This window comes from Danio rerio, chromosome 19 (assembly GCF_049306965.1).
Source record: "Danio rerio strain Tuebingen ecotype United States chromosome 19, GRCz12tu, whole genome shotgun sequence".
NCBI lineage: Eukaryota > Metazoa > Chordata > Actinopteri > Cypriniformes > Danionidae > Danio > Danio rerio.
In genome coordinates, this window is record NC_133194.1 from 13,799,713 (window position 1) to 13,817,753 (window position 18,041).

General features: G+C 35.9%; 1 long non-coding RNA gene across 1 annotated transcript; it reads right to left on the reverse strand.

Moving 5' to 3' along the window:
• Positions 1–793: 793 nt before the first annotated feature.
• Positions 794–5,511, reverse strand: LOC137488483 (uncharacterized). Its single transcript, XR_011007526.2, has 5 exons — positions 5,418–5,511; positions 4,679–4,867; positions 4,272–4,429; positions 3,663–3,758; positions 794–2,925 (listed from the first exon to the last, which is right to left on the reverse strand). It is a non-coding gene; the product is annotated as an uncharacterized lncRNA (long non-coding RNA).
• Positions 5,512–18,041: the final 12,530 nt, after the last annotated feature.

The window sequence follows — 18,041 nt, forward strand, 5'->3', positions numbered from 1 at the left end:
GCACTGTGAAAGTGTACTGAGAAAGTTAATGTATGTTTACTAGCTGATTCTGAAAAGGAAAACTTAATGTTGACCAGGTTACAGATTTTACTGTAGCATTTTAACGTTTTTTTACTGTTGAACTTTTTGAATTGTTGGACATTTTCAACAAACAGGGGTGTCACACCAAAGGACAACACAACAAATTTTATAGCAGTTCCAAAAAGGTTAAATTTGGAAAAGAAAATTGGAGACAAAATGAACAGTTGCATGTTATGAGCTTCAGTCACCTCATCTTGAATAGAGTCCTTCAACTAATTAAAGTTGTCCATGGAATTGACTATTTTAAATTAGCATATAGTGACCAAAGGATGTTTATGAGTGACAATCTAATTCCTATGTTTGTAACATAGAAACATGTGGAAGAAAAATATGATTATCATTAACAAGTAGCCAAATTATGCCAGAGATATTTATTAATGATTTTACAATTTTCTTTTTAATGTATATGAGCTAATTTAATACAATAGCACAGTTTTGAGATTTGTCTCAACAATAACAGCAGATTTTATAACAATATCCATATAAGACAAGGAAATGCTTAACCATTAACTGCATTTATTGATGACAATACTAATTATAATCATCTTTATCAAGTGTGACATTAAAATGTCATCTCATCAACAACCCATATAGACTATACTTATTTGCTATGCTATACAGAATACAGCCATATGTAGGTAAAACTAAATCAACATGTTTTTTGTATAAATAAATCTCTAAAAAGTGCTGGATTTATGTTTCACCAAAGACCACAGCTTCAGCAGTTTTTTATTGCTCTACTGAAGAACAAAAGTTGGTCACATTTTAGATAGCCTGAGAGTAAGTAAATTAAAAGCAAATGTTCAGTTCTGAGTGCACTATGCCTTTAAGCTTATGTGAATAAAATTCAATCTGTTGGTGGATCAGCAAATGTTATAAACGCACATGTCACATGGCATGTGTCTCAGTCTATTATTAATAAATGATCAATTACCAAATAACAAATACATTTAAATAGATTTTTAGTTTAATATAGAAAGGCAAATAATGCATTGCATGCTTAACACTCTTATTGGTACAGCAGAATCCTCAGTGTATAATGAACACCTAAAAGGCAGAATCAATTGAGAATGTGATACAAGACAAAGCCTTTGATGAAATTAAATGCAAATTGAATAAGTATTTTACAAAAACCATAAACATCTTCAAAAAACATCATCACAATGTTGCTTTATTTCTTTCCTTAGGTATTCAATAAAGAGGTTATAAATGACCATGCTGTATAAAATGCTGGGTTGCACACAACATGAAGGAATTAAGTTAACTTATTAAGTTTTGCAAAAAAATTTGTTGTAGAAAAAAAAAGAATTGTGTTTTTCGGCTAATTTAAAATACACTGTAAAAAAAAAAAGTTGAGTAAACTTAAAATAATTAGGCAACCTATCACACATAGCTTTTTGAGTTAACTCAACAAACAGGGTTTGAAGACCAGTGAACTCAAAATATTTTGTTGAATTCTTTAGTTCTCTGAACAAGAAGTATCATGTTCACCCAACAAGACATTTTTGTTTGCTGAACAAAAAATATCATGTTCAACCAACAGGATATTTTTGTTTGCTGAACAAAAAATGTCATGTTCACCCAACAAGATATTTTTGTTTGCTGAACAAAAAATATCATGTTCAACCAACAGGATATTTTTGTTTGCTGAACAAAAAATGTCATGTTCACCCAACAAGATATTTTTGTTTGCTGAACAAATATTATCATGTTTACTCAACAAGATCTTTTGTTTGCTGAACAAAAATTTTCACGTTTATTCAACAAGATCTTTTGTTTACTGAACAAAAATGATTGTTTACCCAACAAGATTTTTTTAGTTTACTGAACAAAATAAAACAAACTGATTCATTATGCATTTACTATTAATTTTTAGGATTCAAATTAAATACACAAGAATAGTCAATTCACTTTTTTTTTTTTTTAACTGTGTTCAAATCACAATCCAAAACATTTGCATACAAAATCAGCATTTGACATTAGCCGTGTTCAGCATTGGGCTAGTTTGTACACAACTAGTACTGAATGTTTCCAGATTTGAAAAGATTGTACACTGCCTCAACATAAAATAACTGGCAACCTTACTAAAACCAAGCTATTAGTGTGTCTAAACACTCAAACCAGGTGAATATACAATCATCTAATCAGAGTAAACCCTAAAAGCCACTCCATTCATACAGTCTTTAAAGTGTACTGCACTTTTGTCAACAAAGTACATAAAGTCCAAAAACAGACCTCAAAACATTGAAACAGTGGCACATTAGGAAGTGGTCACGGGTCAGTTGCCGTTACTGTGTGGAGTTTGAATGTTCTCCCTGCGTTTACGTGGATTTCCTTTGGGTTCTCCGGTTTCCCCCACAGTCCAAAGACGTGTGGCACAGGTGAATTGGGTAGGCTAAAATTGTCCGTAGTGTATGTGTGAATGAGTGTGTATGGATGTTTTCCAGAGATGGGTTGCAGCCGGAAAGGCATACGCTGCGTAAAACAAGTTCATTGCGCTGTGGCGACCCCAGATTAATAAAGGGACTAAGCCGAAAATGAATGAATGAATAAACTGAACTCTCGCAGATCATGTGCCACCAACCTCCATAAAACATGCTGAATCACTTAAAAAGTATATTTGAGTTCTTTTGGGTATTCCATATTCAGTCTATACAAGAGGCTGAACAAGTAAGCGAAGGCTGCAGGCAGATGTGTGATATCCTGAAGTACTATGGCCTCCTCCAAGATTTTAGCGAGGTTCATCACATATTGCAGGGATGCAGAAGTGCCATTATCATCTTCCACCACAGTGAAGATTCCAATCCTTTAATCTCTGGTGCTGTGGTCTTCAGGGTCCGTGTCCTTATAGGAGATTAAGTAATGGGAAAATTAATTGATGTGTAATATTAATTACTACTTATTAATGTTATTACTATTATGCAAAGAAAATAAAAACATGTAATACTTTCGTACATACAAACAGTAACACTTTGAATAGTCTATAATATATAATAATTGAACAATATATTGACAACTTTTTAATATTTAGCAATTTTTTAAACTTTTATTTTACATAAAATTGCAAAGATTTACTTTTATTTGATACAGTTTCAATTGTGAAAGTTGTTTATTGTCCTGTTTAGAATATAACTGAGCCTTTAATTGTCATTCATAAGGGATTTATAAAGCATAAATAGTCCTCACTTTAGATTAGGTCACAACTGGATGAAGTTAAGCTCATAAAGCATATACTAACATACAAAGTAACTATTATTACATACCTTAATATTAGGATATTTAAATGTTAATTTGAATAGTTTATTAATCGTGTACTTAAGCATTCTGAATGATCTTAAAAACACCAACTATTCTTAAATAACTGGTTTGTAAATAATGCAATACTTAAATTAGTAATACAAATGAATCATTAAAGTTAAAAACAAATACAATCATTGAGCACTTCATGTAGAGTTATGCTTAACAGAAAATAAATTAACTATTCGCTAATACTAAATAAATTATTTATAGCGTGAAGCTATTAAAAGTGTTACCAAGCAGACTAATAAATGTAGAATAGGGTATGAAAATGGGTAACTTACCAGACATATCTTGAGAAAGCAAGCAGAATTTTTACGAAGAAAAATTGGCAATCCCTCAAGAGCTGCTCTTTCTCGATCGGTGACAATATCAGTGACCTAAAGGAAAGTCATTTACAAAGGGTGTTTTACAATCTTATTGTTTTGTAAGTAAAAATGTACTTAGTACATTTAAATGAGCATAGTATTTTATTCATGCTGTTGAAAAAACACATGGCTTTATTTTTAAAAAAAGAATTTTGTGGTTTCCATACAATGGAATTTGATAATGGTTGTGTTGGCAAATTTAGAAAAATGTTTAGTTTCATGTGACAATTACTTTGAGTTAAAAACTACAGCTATTATTTTCTATTTTCCTCTTTGAATGTATTCATTTGAAAAGGTCACTCAAAACAAGTGAAACATCTGTTATTTATCTTACTTCCATCTCACAATCAAAACACAACTTGACACAATTAAAATTAATGCAAAAGGGCTGGACAATTAAATTGTTGCAATTACATTTTATTAGACTGTATTACCTGAGCATGAAATTCTTGACAGGACAAAATATGTTGCACATGTTAAAAACATCAGACGGGTGTATAAGAAAAAAAAAATCTTAATGAGTACCTGCTCATCCATCTTGTTTAAAGTTGTATCCATCTCTGGACCCATTGAATCCCTTCTTTTCTGTAGAGTTTCAGGAGAGGTGCTGTATATTTATCAAGTCACTCGATTAACTGTCTCAGGAGATCTATATTACAGATCTGAGAAAACTCTGTGCAGATCTACAATATACAAAAAAAACATACATATTAATTTTTACACATAATATATATATATATATATATATATATATATATATATATATATATATATATATATATATATATATATATAAATGTAAATATTTAAATGTTCAAATGCTGAATACAGATGTATTTTGAATTACCTATAATAATAATGTTGTTTGTTATTTTTAGCATTATCATTACTACCTTGAATGAAACCAAAGCAATTGCAATATAGTGACTTACCTCTTCCTTAAAGTCCAGGTTATCTCTCTCTAATTTCTTCCTGGCTAAATCTCAACAACTTCTTTTGGGCAAAGAGAAAAGGTTTCTTGCATCTGCTGGTGAATGACCGTCAAATTTCACTGATGATAGCAAGTCTCACCTCCTCAAGGAAATCTTGCATTGAATTATGTCATTGTCAATATTTCAGTCCTTTTGAGCAAAAAGAAAGAAAAATATATATTTAGCCCTTTATATTTTTTATGTAAATAAAAGCTAGCTGACTGTTAAAGCAAGTTGGTCTGAATTTGATAGACATTTAGTCGAGCTAACAAATCAAGCAATGAATTACATGAAAATCACACGATTTTCACACAAATTACACAGTTAAACACGTCACCGTTTGTTCCTCTGGCTCTGGTTCGAAGGGAAAAAAGGTTATGATGTGCGCAATGCTGACAGCAATCTAGATAAACAGGACATAATGTTATATTTGACTTGGATACCTGATCTGGTATGTTATATGATACTCATTGTATTAATCAAGAGTTATTAAAGCAAATGACTCGATTGAAATCGCTATTTGTTTCAAATACATTCACTCTAAACTTTTATTGATGTAAATAGCCAAAACCAAGTGCACGAAACAAGTAACTCACGGCTAAATTATAACAAATAGTTCCGTATTAGGATACACGCGCACATCAAAGCCAACATATCAAATAATATAACGTTAGATAACAACAAAAAAAGACATACATACCTATGATTTAGCAGAAACGTCGTTGGCCTGCTCTTAACTAGGGATGGCTGACGTGAAACTGATGTTTTGACACAGTGTCGAGATCCCGAAGCGCATGTGTTTCGAATCACTGCACCGAAGCATGATCCGAAGCACCCAAGTCACGTGACTAAAGTGTTTCGAAACACCTAGTCACGTGACTAAAGCGATTCAAAGCATCGATCAGCTTAGAAACGTTTCGAGACCTGGTGAATCCTAACTTGACAAGGTCTCCAAATTATCTCTGTCTCAAATGGCTTAGAGCACTGTGGGTTTGCTTATTGATTCTATGCTTAGCATGTTGTTTTGGGTTCGAATCCCGACTTCGAAATCATGGTTTTATGTATTTTAATCATGTTTCTGTTTTGTGTAGCCTAAATAGGATACAGCTACAGTTACGCCATCAATTTAGCATCATTTTTGTAACACTGTAAAACAATAATAAATATTTTTACAGTATGGTTGGGTTTAGGGTTTGGGTAGACATTAATAAAATACAATAAATGGGAAATTTAATGAATAATATAAATAATTCTTGATAACTTCAGGCCACCGTTTTTGATCTAGCAACAACCCTGTTTTAAGACAAACACAAGACATATTTATTCACAAATTGTTTATTCGGATATCAGACCAATGTTGAAACAAAACGATACAAGAGCAAAGCATTACCAACTGGTATTAAAGCATTTTAAAACAACTACTACTGACTGGCTTCGAAACCTACTACTCCTGCATGGATGTCTGACACCTTAACCACTGTACTATGTTACTTGAAGGATTCCACTTTCACAAAGTGGGGTTTAATCCCTCAATTTGTTCAAACGTTCTTTGCTGAAGCTGTTTCAGTGCAATATATATAAAAAGTGACCACTAGATGTCACTGTAGAGTGAGGTTTCGAAACGTTTCGAAGCTTCGACACATTTGCTTCGACTGTTTCAGTGTTTCACGAAGCCTCGCTTTGCCCACCACTACTCTTAACCGCTCTATCACGGTCTCTCACATCATTAATACACTGGTAAAATAGATCGGGCAGTCAGATGGGTAGCACATCGCACAAAAACATGTATACAATTATATACAATCGATTATGAAAACGATTGACACGTAGCTCCGCAGAAAGAAAGATGGTTCGTTTTGTCGCGCGCACGTGACAGGTACCCCCTGCAGTGAGCTATGGAAGTAAATTGCGCATGCGCCAGAAGCTTATAAGGCGCATGCGCCAACAAGAAGGGCACGCATCAACGCAAAACTAAGAATTTTGTATTAGTTCAACGAAATATTTTAAGTTTTTCACATTGAAGCACCATATTTGTTGAACAAACTAACTATTATTTGTCAGCATTTCAAATGAAAATATTTAAATTCAGTTAACTTATTAATCTTTGTTCAGAGGACTTTTTGAAAGTTGGCGTTTTTACAGTGTAAGTACTTCGAACTAAAATCCAATGTCATTTTTTGAGTGCATTAAGGCAATTAATGTTCCAGTTATTTGGGCAATTGGCCTTTAATTTTGATTAAATTAACTAATTTACACCAATTGTTTAAAGTACACACACACTGTTAGGGTTATAATTAAGGCTTTTGATAACTTTCTTATTGGTCAACTCAGCTTCTAGCAGGGTTACAAGACCACCCTTATAAAACCTGGTGACTAAGGGCGTACTCACACTATGCTATCCGAACCGTGCCTAGGCTCATTTCCTGTATCGTTTGAGAAGTGTGAGTGCTCTGAATCGGGCTCAGGCATGGTTCACTTGGCCGGCCCTGGCCCGGTTGGATGAGGTGTGCCTGAGCGAGGTTCACTTGGGTTTTGGCACGGTACGGTCCGTTTGATATGGATTATTTAATCATTCTTACTGTTGAGTGAACGCAAACTGTCGTAGTTTATTAAAGATGAAACCCCTCACTGCACGACAGCTGCACACCTTTAGCAAACCTCCTAATTCCTGCAGCACGAGGACTTTATGATTGTTTATGAGCGTCAAAAGTGGCAGATCTGTTTGGCAAAATATTTGAAAGTGTGTCACTGCACTTCAAATGACTTAATATAACTAAAGAAATCTCCACTGTGCTGAGCGAGAGTGCTTCTTACTGAACAGCGCAGCGTCGATGACGTAAGCGTGCCCAGGCCCGAATGTAATGTGAATGCGTGCCGTCGGGGGAGACGGGATGGGGGACAAGTGTGCTTTGGCCAGGTACAATCCAACTGTACATAGTGTGAGTATGGGTTAAGGTCGCAGCCCTGAGAACACCCAGAGGAGACTAGAAGAAGAGAACCGACACAGACCACAAGAGGAAAAAGTTGTTCTGTTCCAGCTTAGGACAGGTTCTCTTCACGTCCAGAGACTGAAAGCTGACACAATAATGGGTTAAAAAAAATGGCAAAAATGGGTTATCTGTACAGCTCAGACATTCCATACAGCTCATACCTTCTTTCTTTCTTTCTTTTCCGTCGAGTGTCTAGTAAAGTTTAGTGCGCTGCTAAACCAGAAGTCAACACGACTAGTCCTTTTGCTACCTCAAAAACTTGAAACGACAGACTCTACCTCTCTCCAAGCCTCACAGAACAAAGAGCCAACCACCAGCTAACCACGTGGAAACATTAGCTCAACGGAGGGTGCTCACTGCAGAGCCATTTGAGGAGAGCTGAGATCCAGAGAGGTGGAGCATGAGCTGTCGCTCCTCCTCCTGTAAGCTGTTTTAATGCGTACACCAACCCCACCCCTAACCCTACCCCCAGTGACATCACTCGTACAAGAAGTACAAAAAAGGTGGAGCTCAAGCTTAAGCTCCCCCTCGCTGGAGCTCAGCTCTCCTCAAATGGCTCTGCAGCGAGCACCACTTGGCTCAACGAGGGAGTTTCTTCACATCACACAAGGTACGCAAGTAATGCCTCCAGATTAGCACTGAACTGGTGTCAATTAAATGTAACCCTAAAGAAACTACAGAAGGGTTAAATTGATCCTTTTTGATTTGCTTGGTTTGCTTGGTTTGGTCTTAAAAAATTCTCATCATTACCAGATTCTCAAACTCTTATTTTTCTTGGTTTACTCTTCTCTACAACCTGTATAAATGTGTGTTTGTGTTAGGTGTTAGTCTCTGTTAGATTAGTCAGTCAAGTTTAATGTTGTTTAAAGAGAGGTGTCTATTCATATTTATGAATCTAATGTATTAAACTAAAATCTAGTTACCCTGCTTAAACATAAATGGGTTTTTATTTTTGATAGCAATAGCCTTTGATATGTATCCTTTTTTTAAATCAGTGACTGACGGCTGGATAAATTCGCTTTTGAACATTCTTTTAAAAAGCAACTTCATATTGACTTTCCAAATAGCTTAAGGTAGCTCTTGTTTGAATACAATGCTAGTGATTGTGCTGTTGTTTGGTCTTCATGTCTTTAAATGTGCTTGTTTTGAATTGCACAAAAGCTCAGTATAATACACTACAGATCCTTTAAAACAAGAGATAAATCCTTTGATATTTTGCAAGCTTTCGCCAGTTTGATGTTTTAATTTATTATTTAAAACTTCAGATGACACTTCTTAATAATATACTCAAAACTAAAACAAATGAACTTTACTATTTCTACTGTTGACAGGGAATAAATAGCAAGCTATAATTATACATTACAATGAATCATGTTTTAATCTTGCATTGTTTTGACAAAATGTGTCAAATTGAAATATATGCAAACAAAGTCCCCAAACATGTTATTTGCATCCAAACCACTGCTCTATCCATACTTACCCTTCAAGACTATAATTGCAAACTTATTTTGACAACAATACTTTGCTTGAGAACAGCTGGACTACAATGGTCTGCAGTTAGACCAGGAGTATCAAACTCATTTTCACTGAGGGCTACTTTTTAACATAGTGTTAAATAACTGTCTCTTTATTACATTATAATTTATTGTAATAACAAATACATGCATGCATTTGCATTAATATAAAATATATGCTTTTTGGTAGTACCAAGAATATCGAAGTCTACTAAAGGAGGTCAAGTCGTCTCATTTATGGTTCCTAAACTCTAGAATAGCCTTCCTGATAATGTCCTAGGCCCAGACACACTCTCTCAGTACAAAACTAGATTTAAGATCTACCTTTTTAGTGAAGTGTACACACTATGTATTACATAAGTTTCCGGAGCAGATGTTATGGTGTTCAGGGAGTAGTGGAGAGCATGAGACTGATTCCTGAAAGACCCCAGTGACATACAAATCTTCACATTGATCCTGGAGCCAGCTTGAACACTCGCCGATGACGTACTCACATCTGCAGCTTCTCCACTATGAACATCCAACATTTTCCAGCCTTAGCCACCTAAACTGCAGCTCTACACAAGACACCTGGCCAGAGGAAAAATGGCTGTACCCAATTGAGCCTGGTTTCTCTCAAGGATTTTTTTTCCTTTTTGTTAGTTTTTTCCTAGTTTTGTTCCTTTCCACTATCACCATTGGCTTGCTTGGTTTGAGACTCGTGGAGCTGTGCATTGATGGATTTGCTCTTCAGTGTTTGGACTTTCAGCAGTGAAATTTAAACCACACTGAACTAAACTAAACTGAACTTCTACTCTGAAAACTACAAGAATATCCAAGTTAAGCTGCTTTGACACAATCGACATTGTAAAAGCACTATATAAATAAACATAAATTGAATGGAATTTAATTTAATGTTCTGGGTCAATTGAACATGAATCCTTTTATCAGGTTGACTCGGATAACAAGTCACCAAGTTTTCCAAAATTTGTCAAATTTTGAGAGAAGCAGAACTATGGAACAACAAATTTAAGCTGCTAATAAGCGACAAAAGGGATATTTACAAATATCAAACCAATTCTGCTTTGTTTGAAAGCTAGTTTTGTTTGTTTATGTACGGTGGCCGGGAAGTGCAAAACAACATTACAAAGTTTAAAACACTTTTACAAAGCTCAAGACAAATTTACATTTTGAAAAACATTTTTACTTATCATCAGACACAATTACATAGGAAAAACAATTTTACAAAGGACGAAACAAATTTACATTTTAGAAAACAAATTAACAAGATGCAAAACACTTTTACAAATCCCGAAACAAATTTACAATTACAGATTCCCTACGGAAAGGGAATGTACCACACCCCGGAAGTGACGTAGAATGTACCACACACCGGTATTGACCCGGAATGTAACACACACTGTGTGACTTTGTAGACAGGTTTCCACAAGTCTACAACTATAAAAATCATGGTTTGACTAACTGCGATAAAAAAAAATTAGAGCTATTCTGAGAAAATATCAACGTGAGAGTGCATAAAAACATGGAAATGCAAGTCCATGGAAACATTTAAGTCGAAACAGATAAGTCGGTTGATACTCGTGTAGAACCTTTAAACTTGGGTTCGAATCCCGTTGATGACATGTCAATTATAATTATTTCTTTAGATTAATTTTGGTTTATGCTGTTCTGCCACACAAATATTTAATCAACAATGATACACTGACACCAAGTAATAAGAATCTTTATTCGGTATGGGCATGTTTTGATGCTGTGAAAAAGTGACGAATCTGCCAATCTGCAAACGTGGATAGTTTGCACATCTGAAAAGGGGCCTCAGTTAACACGGACACCAGTTAAACCATAACACAGGCTTCCTTCAGTTTACCGTTAAGAGTCCTCAAGCAGAGGTTTACACCGTGTAGACTTGACATCATGTTCATGATTACAGCGTACCGAGGGGATCTCGTAAAAATATTGAACACATTGATGCAGCATGTCTGGCACAAGGTCTGGCGTTTCCGTCTGGTCCGCGTCCTTTATAAACTCTAAACACCGACCACACGCAAAGCAAAACCGTGTTAAGTTGCACATGTGTTTGCCACAAAACGGGCAAAACAACCCTCGACCGCAGTCCATGTTCGGTCACCATAAACTTTGTTTACGCCATGTACTCGGCGCGTTCATAGGGGCGACCTAGGCAGCCGCCTAGGGCAGCAGTATAGAGAGGGCGGCGTCCGCAACACCCCCCTACCACCCGCGTCCTCAGTTATGTCCGCGACACCTCCCTCACCACCCGCGTCCTCAGATATATTTGCGCATAGGTGACAGAATAGAGAGGGCAGCGTCAGCGACACATCTCTCTCTCCCTCCCTCAGCACCCACGCGTCCTCAGTTATATCCGCGCATAGGGCAGCAGAATAGAGGTCCGCGACACCCGCGCGTCCTCAGTTATTTCCGCGCATAGGGCGGCAGAATAAAGGTTCACGACACCTCACTTCATTTTCATAACCGCTCACCAGCAACAACAACAACGTTCCCCCGCGTCACTACCGGTGTGTGGTACATTCTACGTCACTTCCGGGGTGTGGTACATTCCCTTTCCGTAGGAAATCTGTAATTGTAAATTTGTTTCGGGATTTGTAAAAGTGTTTTGCGTCATGTTAATTTGTTTTCTAAAATGTAAATTTGTTTCGTCCTTGGTAAAATTGTTTTTCCTATTAAATTTTGTCTGATGATAGGTAAACATGTTTGTCAAAATGTAAATTTGTCTCGAGCTTTGTTAAAATGTTTCAAACTTTGTAATGTTGTTTTGCACTTTCCGGCCATCGTAGTTTATTTATTACCACATCAGCAACGTATGGTTATTTCATGGCAAGATCAGTATTTATAAAACCATATTACATATTAATAACAACTTCATAATTCAATGAGAAATTATACAAAACACGCATTCATTCATTTTCTTTTTGGCTTAGTCCCTTTATTAATCTGGGGTTGCCACAGCGGGATGAACTGTCAATTTATCCAGAACATTTTTAACGCAGCAGATGCCCTTCCTGCATTGGGAAATACCCACACACTCTTGCACACACTTACATACACTACGGCCAATTTAGCTTATCCAATTCACCTGTACTGCATGTCTTTAAACTGTGGGGGAAACCAGAGCACCCGAAGTAATCCAACGCGAACATGGGGGAAAATTTATACAAAACAACACATAAAATTAAATGCTTAAAGCTTTAAGATTTTACAATTCGATACGATGAATAATTTAAATTTTCCCCCAAAGGGATACATTTAAAAAAACATCCATCAAAGTGTTCTCAGTATAAAAATGTTGCCTAGTCATCTTTAAAATATGGTTATCTTATGGTAAGATCAATATGTTTCCTAGAGATGGATTGCGGCTGGAAGGGCATGCGCTGCGTAAAAATGTGCTGGATAAGTTGGCGGTTCATTCCGCTGTGGCGACCCCGGATTAATAAAGAGACTAAGCTGAGAAGAAAATAAATGAATGAAGATCAATATGAATCAAAAAATCATAATACATAATAATTACAACTTCATAATTCAATAAGAAATGATACAAATCAACACTTTTTTATTTTTATTTCAAACATTATGATTTTCCATTTGATATGATGAACCAGGCCCATATCCAGGAGGGGTTCAGGTGGTTCAAAATACCCTAACACTGACAAAGTATAGAATTTGGCTTTTTCATGTGCTTGTTTGTCCCATTTTTGACTTCTATGCCATCATGAATTGTGAAAATTACCAATAAAAGAAAGCTTTTAGACAAATAAAAATTTTAATTATTCAAGTAGCCAAATTCTGACTAAGGAAAGTTGAATGAGTTGAATGAACAGTATTTAAAAATAAGTATTTTTATATTTCTTAATTTCATAACATTTATAAAACTGTAATAGTATACAGATTAAATGCAAAGTTGTCACTTCATAATAAAATTATATGGTAAGCACAGTAGGAAATATTTTAAGTACATCAAAAAGTGTGGTTATAAGCACCATCTGACAAGCTAACAAAGTTAAATGCCTAAAATGTCACAAAAATGCAGTATTTAGGCCTTGCATGAGGCAAATAACTGCATAAAGAACCACCCCTTTCAGTTCTTTCAAGGTGAAACATTTTAAAAACATCCATCCAGTGTCAAAATCTTGCCTAGTCATCTTTAAAAATTCACATTCTTACAAAAAATGTTTTATGATGAGAAAGGCTTAACAGTGGTTACATGTTGACTTTGCAGTTGGACACTGAGCAGATTGCTGGGTTTCATGCTAGTTAATTAAGGATTTTTCAGCAAGGTTAAACACACAGACCTTTTAAATCATGTCTGGAAAATACCTAAAAAACACAATCTCAAGCTGCTTCCATGAACATAAGTACTTCAGTGTGCTTTATCGTCTTCCATTGTGTCTACATTAGAATTCAGTAGCACAGTGTTGAAATACGGTTCAGCGGCAGATTCACAGCATGAACTTGCTGTCAACATCAGATCGCTGACTGACTTGAGCAACGTTTTCAGTGAGAATATATCAGAAAGGATTATGTCTCATATTTCTGTCCCCAGTCATTTGTAAATTAATAATTCTTTTATGTCCTTTAATCATGCTGAATAACGAGAAGCAGTTTCTCAGTCAGTAAAACAGTCCAATCAATATTGACACATAGTGAACAAACAGTGCTGAATGAAGTGGATACTAACAAACCAAATAAAAGGTTACTTTATGAGGTAACTTATTCTGCTGAACCTGCATGCGGCCTTCGACTTTGTCGACTTCAAGAAACTCCTCACTGCCTTTTCTGACTTGGGCATCACAGGTATAGGACTTAAACGGTTCATACCTCACAGACACTTCTTTCAAGATCTTGGAGAAGAAAGGTGTCTAAGTTACATCAGTTAATCACTGTGGGCCTCGAGGATCAGTGCTTGATCCTACTCTTTTCTTCATAAATATATCTTAATTTAGCACAGTCAAAAAAGGCACATAGATTTTGCCAAGAAAAACATCATTTGTTGATTGTTGAATGATATTAATCTTCACAGCAAACTTAAACAATAAAAAAATAAAAAAATAAATAAATATAAATATATTTTGGGTCTTTTTTTGGTATTGTTTTCTAGACAAGATAAACCTTATTTAGATAAAAGTTATTTAGATAAAAAAAGATCAAAGTTATTTATAAAGATATTATAATTACATTATTATAGTTTATTTAAAATTAAATGATTGTTTGCACTTTAAAACAAGATAAATGATCTAAACGTATTTAAACCCACTGGTAGAATTTTCCTTCTTTTTTAAAGAAAAGCCTAACCTTCTCTTATTTCTGAAAATAAAATAATATTACAGCTTCTTGAGCTAGAGCTTCTTGATTTCAAATTTTTTTTTTAACGTTTAGACAAAAAGTAAGTAGGAAAACATATTTTGCAGAGTTGTCTCTATCTTTACCACTCAACCTAAACCTAAACAAACCATATCCCTAACATGCATCAGAGAAAACTTGCAAAATAAATAGAAATGATAGGAGAATAATAATGTTGTAGAAGGCCTAAAATTTTTTTAAAGGCTCACCCAAAACTGAAAATTCAGTCATCTTAACCTTCGACTTATCACAAACCTATTTAACTTTCTTTCTTGTTTCGAGAGTTCTGTTTAGCCATTGAATCATTGACAATTTGTTGTCCCTTCAAAACACAGGTGATCCTGAACGGTTGAAACATTTTTCTAGTGGGTTTTTTAATAAGCGTAACTGTTAAATGCTAGACATACTTGAAAATAAAAACTTCTCTCTGTTTTATTTGAGTCTAAACTGAATTTAAGTGAAGTTTATTTTGAGAGGATCACATGCTTATTGAATACAGATGATCATTAGCCAGTTCACGATTCACCAATCAGACGATTACTAAGCCACTATAAATCCCCTAAGTTCCATATCACAGCAATCTTAGTTTTGACGACTCCCCCTTTCCACGCCTTCTTCTCCTTCACCTTTCCTAGATGAATGACACGGTGGCCCAGTGGTTAGCACTGTTGCATCACAGCAAAAAATAAATAAAAATCACTGGTTTTAGTCCTTACCAAGCCAACCCACTTTTCTTTGCAGAGTTTACACGTTCTCCCCGCACCTGCATGGATTTCCTTCGGGTCCCCCAGTTTCCTCCCACCATCCAAAAATCATGCAACTTAAGTTAATTGACTAATCTAAATCAGCACCAATGGCATGCTCCTAGTAAGTAGTTATCTTTTTTATAGCAATCCCTATCTGTTTATTAGCCACTATAGCAGGCGAGTTTTGAGATCTACCCGAGCACAGACTTCCCATTTCCCCTTAATTAGGCAATTGATTGAAATAGTACGAACTAGTGGTTTGCTTGTAAAATGACTTCTTTTCAGTGAGTCGTCAGTTATTATGCAGTGTTTGGCAGTAATACCTTGCAATGTGATGCATGCAATATGACATTTACATTTGCATACATTCAGTTAATTGGTGCCTTTAAATGTATGCTTCACAACTACTGTAGTTTTAAAGCAAAGCCTTCAAAATGACTAACCTGACAGTGTGTTATGACTGTATCTCGACAAAACTTTTCAGATCAGATTTCAGGACATCATAAACATCTTGTCTACAACTAATTCAAGTAGATGACTGTGTTTTTTATTTGTTTGTAGATACATATTAAATACTTTACAACATTTTTTTTCCTTTTTAGCCAACTGCCAAAGTGCCTGCACAGCACGTAGGTTATCATGTATCTTTGCTGCCTTCAAAAATCAACAAGGCATTTTAGAAGATGGGATTTTACGGACAAATTAGACATGGCTTTGCTTTGATGCTTCCTATACCTCCAGATCCACTCTGAGAAGGCTGTATTTTCAGGTTTTGTACATGGTGAGTGACACATCGTATAGAATCTGTAATTACGTGTGACGCACAAACTAGACAGACTGACTCGCTGCTCCATAGGAGCATTGGTTCCTGCTGTAAATCGATCTTCTCAGCCTGACGCTAATGCTCATAATTGTTTGTTGAGAAGGTGAAGGGGTGGGAAAAGTGCTAGTTTATGTCTTTTAAGTGTATCCGGATCAGTTGATTTGTTTGGCCAGCTGTGGGGGTGCAAAATGATTAGTCAGCCGTGGGTATTGACAGTCACATCTTCAACCAGGGTGAAATCGATTCTTGTCGCATTTCCAGGCTGAAATCTTTCACAATAAATCAATGAGAAAGATGGAGTGTATGCCGGGCAGACAGATGAAATAACAGTTTCGTGGGTTATGGGTCAGCTGTGACATTCTTTGAAATTGTTTAGAAATTCTTTGCCGACTTGAGCTCAAAGAGAGGCTGATTCAGTCAAGTGATGTAGAATTGACTGATCTCCAAAGAATTTAGCTTGTTTGCTAACTGTAAAGTAAAAACATGAATGCAACCATTTCATTCATACTTGCAAGCTGTGATTCAGTGGAAGATTAAGCTGGTCCAAATAAAATATTTTTTCTTTAATAACAACCAGCCTGCAAATAATGTGTTATATATATGTACATTTAGCAATTATCAGTAAAATAACAAAAACACAACACTCGGTTGGGGCTACACTACTGTGAATGATTTTCACAGCCTTGTCTTTATGTAGTTAAAAATGTTTCACTCTGACGTCAATTTAAAATGTCCTGGAATTTGTTTTAAAAATGACTTGTTTAAATGACTCAGAGTTGACTTTTTCTTTTGATAGACAATAACTATACATGGTGGACGTTCAGATTTAAAACTCTCAGGATATTTTAATTTACTTAGAGCTGTTTTTCATACTGTATAGACGGTTATTTAAAAAAATCCCAACCCAGGCTCATTCTGAAAATGCAGTCATGTCGACATTTCTGGAGACCGTGAAATACGTCCTGGAAGGTATGTATTTTTGCAGTTTTTTTTTTCCCGAATCCGCGAGAGGCCGCTGTGTGCGCTATTTTGTATCTCAAATGTCTCTTGTGAGTGCCATTCGCGCCCGCTCTGTTCTCACGTGTACCCACCAGAGGCTGCTGTCTGCGACTGGCCAATCAGCTGACCCACCCTCCTCCTTCCCTAAACCCAACCAATTTTACCGATTGACCCACCCACCCACTTACTTCCCTACACCCAACCAACAATTTAGAAAAGCCGTCCAGAAAAAGAAAAACCCTCATCTGACTGTTTACCATGATTTCGGATTTCACCACATTTTCACCCTGTTATGAAATTATTTTTTGGATTCTGTTTTGTCTTACCTGATTTCTGAAACCGCGCTTCCCCAGACTCGAAACCGGTCGCCGTAGTCAACTCCTTCTCTCTCCATCTGAAGTCTGCCGACGTACGCGAGCTGACTGGACAAACTGGTTGCAGCGGGAAAGCCGTCCACACGGAGGTAAGCGGTCAGCCGGTAAGTGTGAAAGGAAACAGCGTCATACAGCCCCATAGCATTCACTCAAAAAAAACCCAAATGCAGCCATACGTACCTCCCGGGACGTATTTCACGGTAATATAACAAAAACACAACACTCGGTTGGGGCTACACTACTGTGAATGATTTTCACAGCCTTGTCTTTATGTAGTTAAAAATGTTTCACTTTGACGTCAATTTAAAATGTCCTGGAATTTGTTTTAAAAATGACTTGTTTAAATGACTCAGAGTTGACTTTTTCTTTTGATAGACAATAACTATACATGGTGGACGTTCAGATTTAAAACTCTCAGGATATTTTAATTTACTTAGAGCTGTTTTTCATACTGTATAGACGGTTATTTCAAAAAATCCCGACCCAGGCTCATTCTGAAAATGTA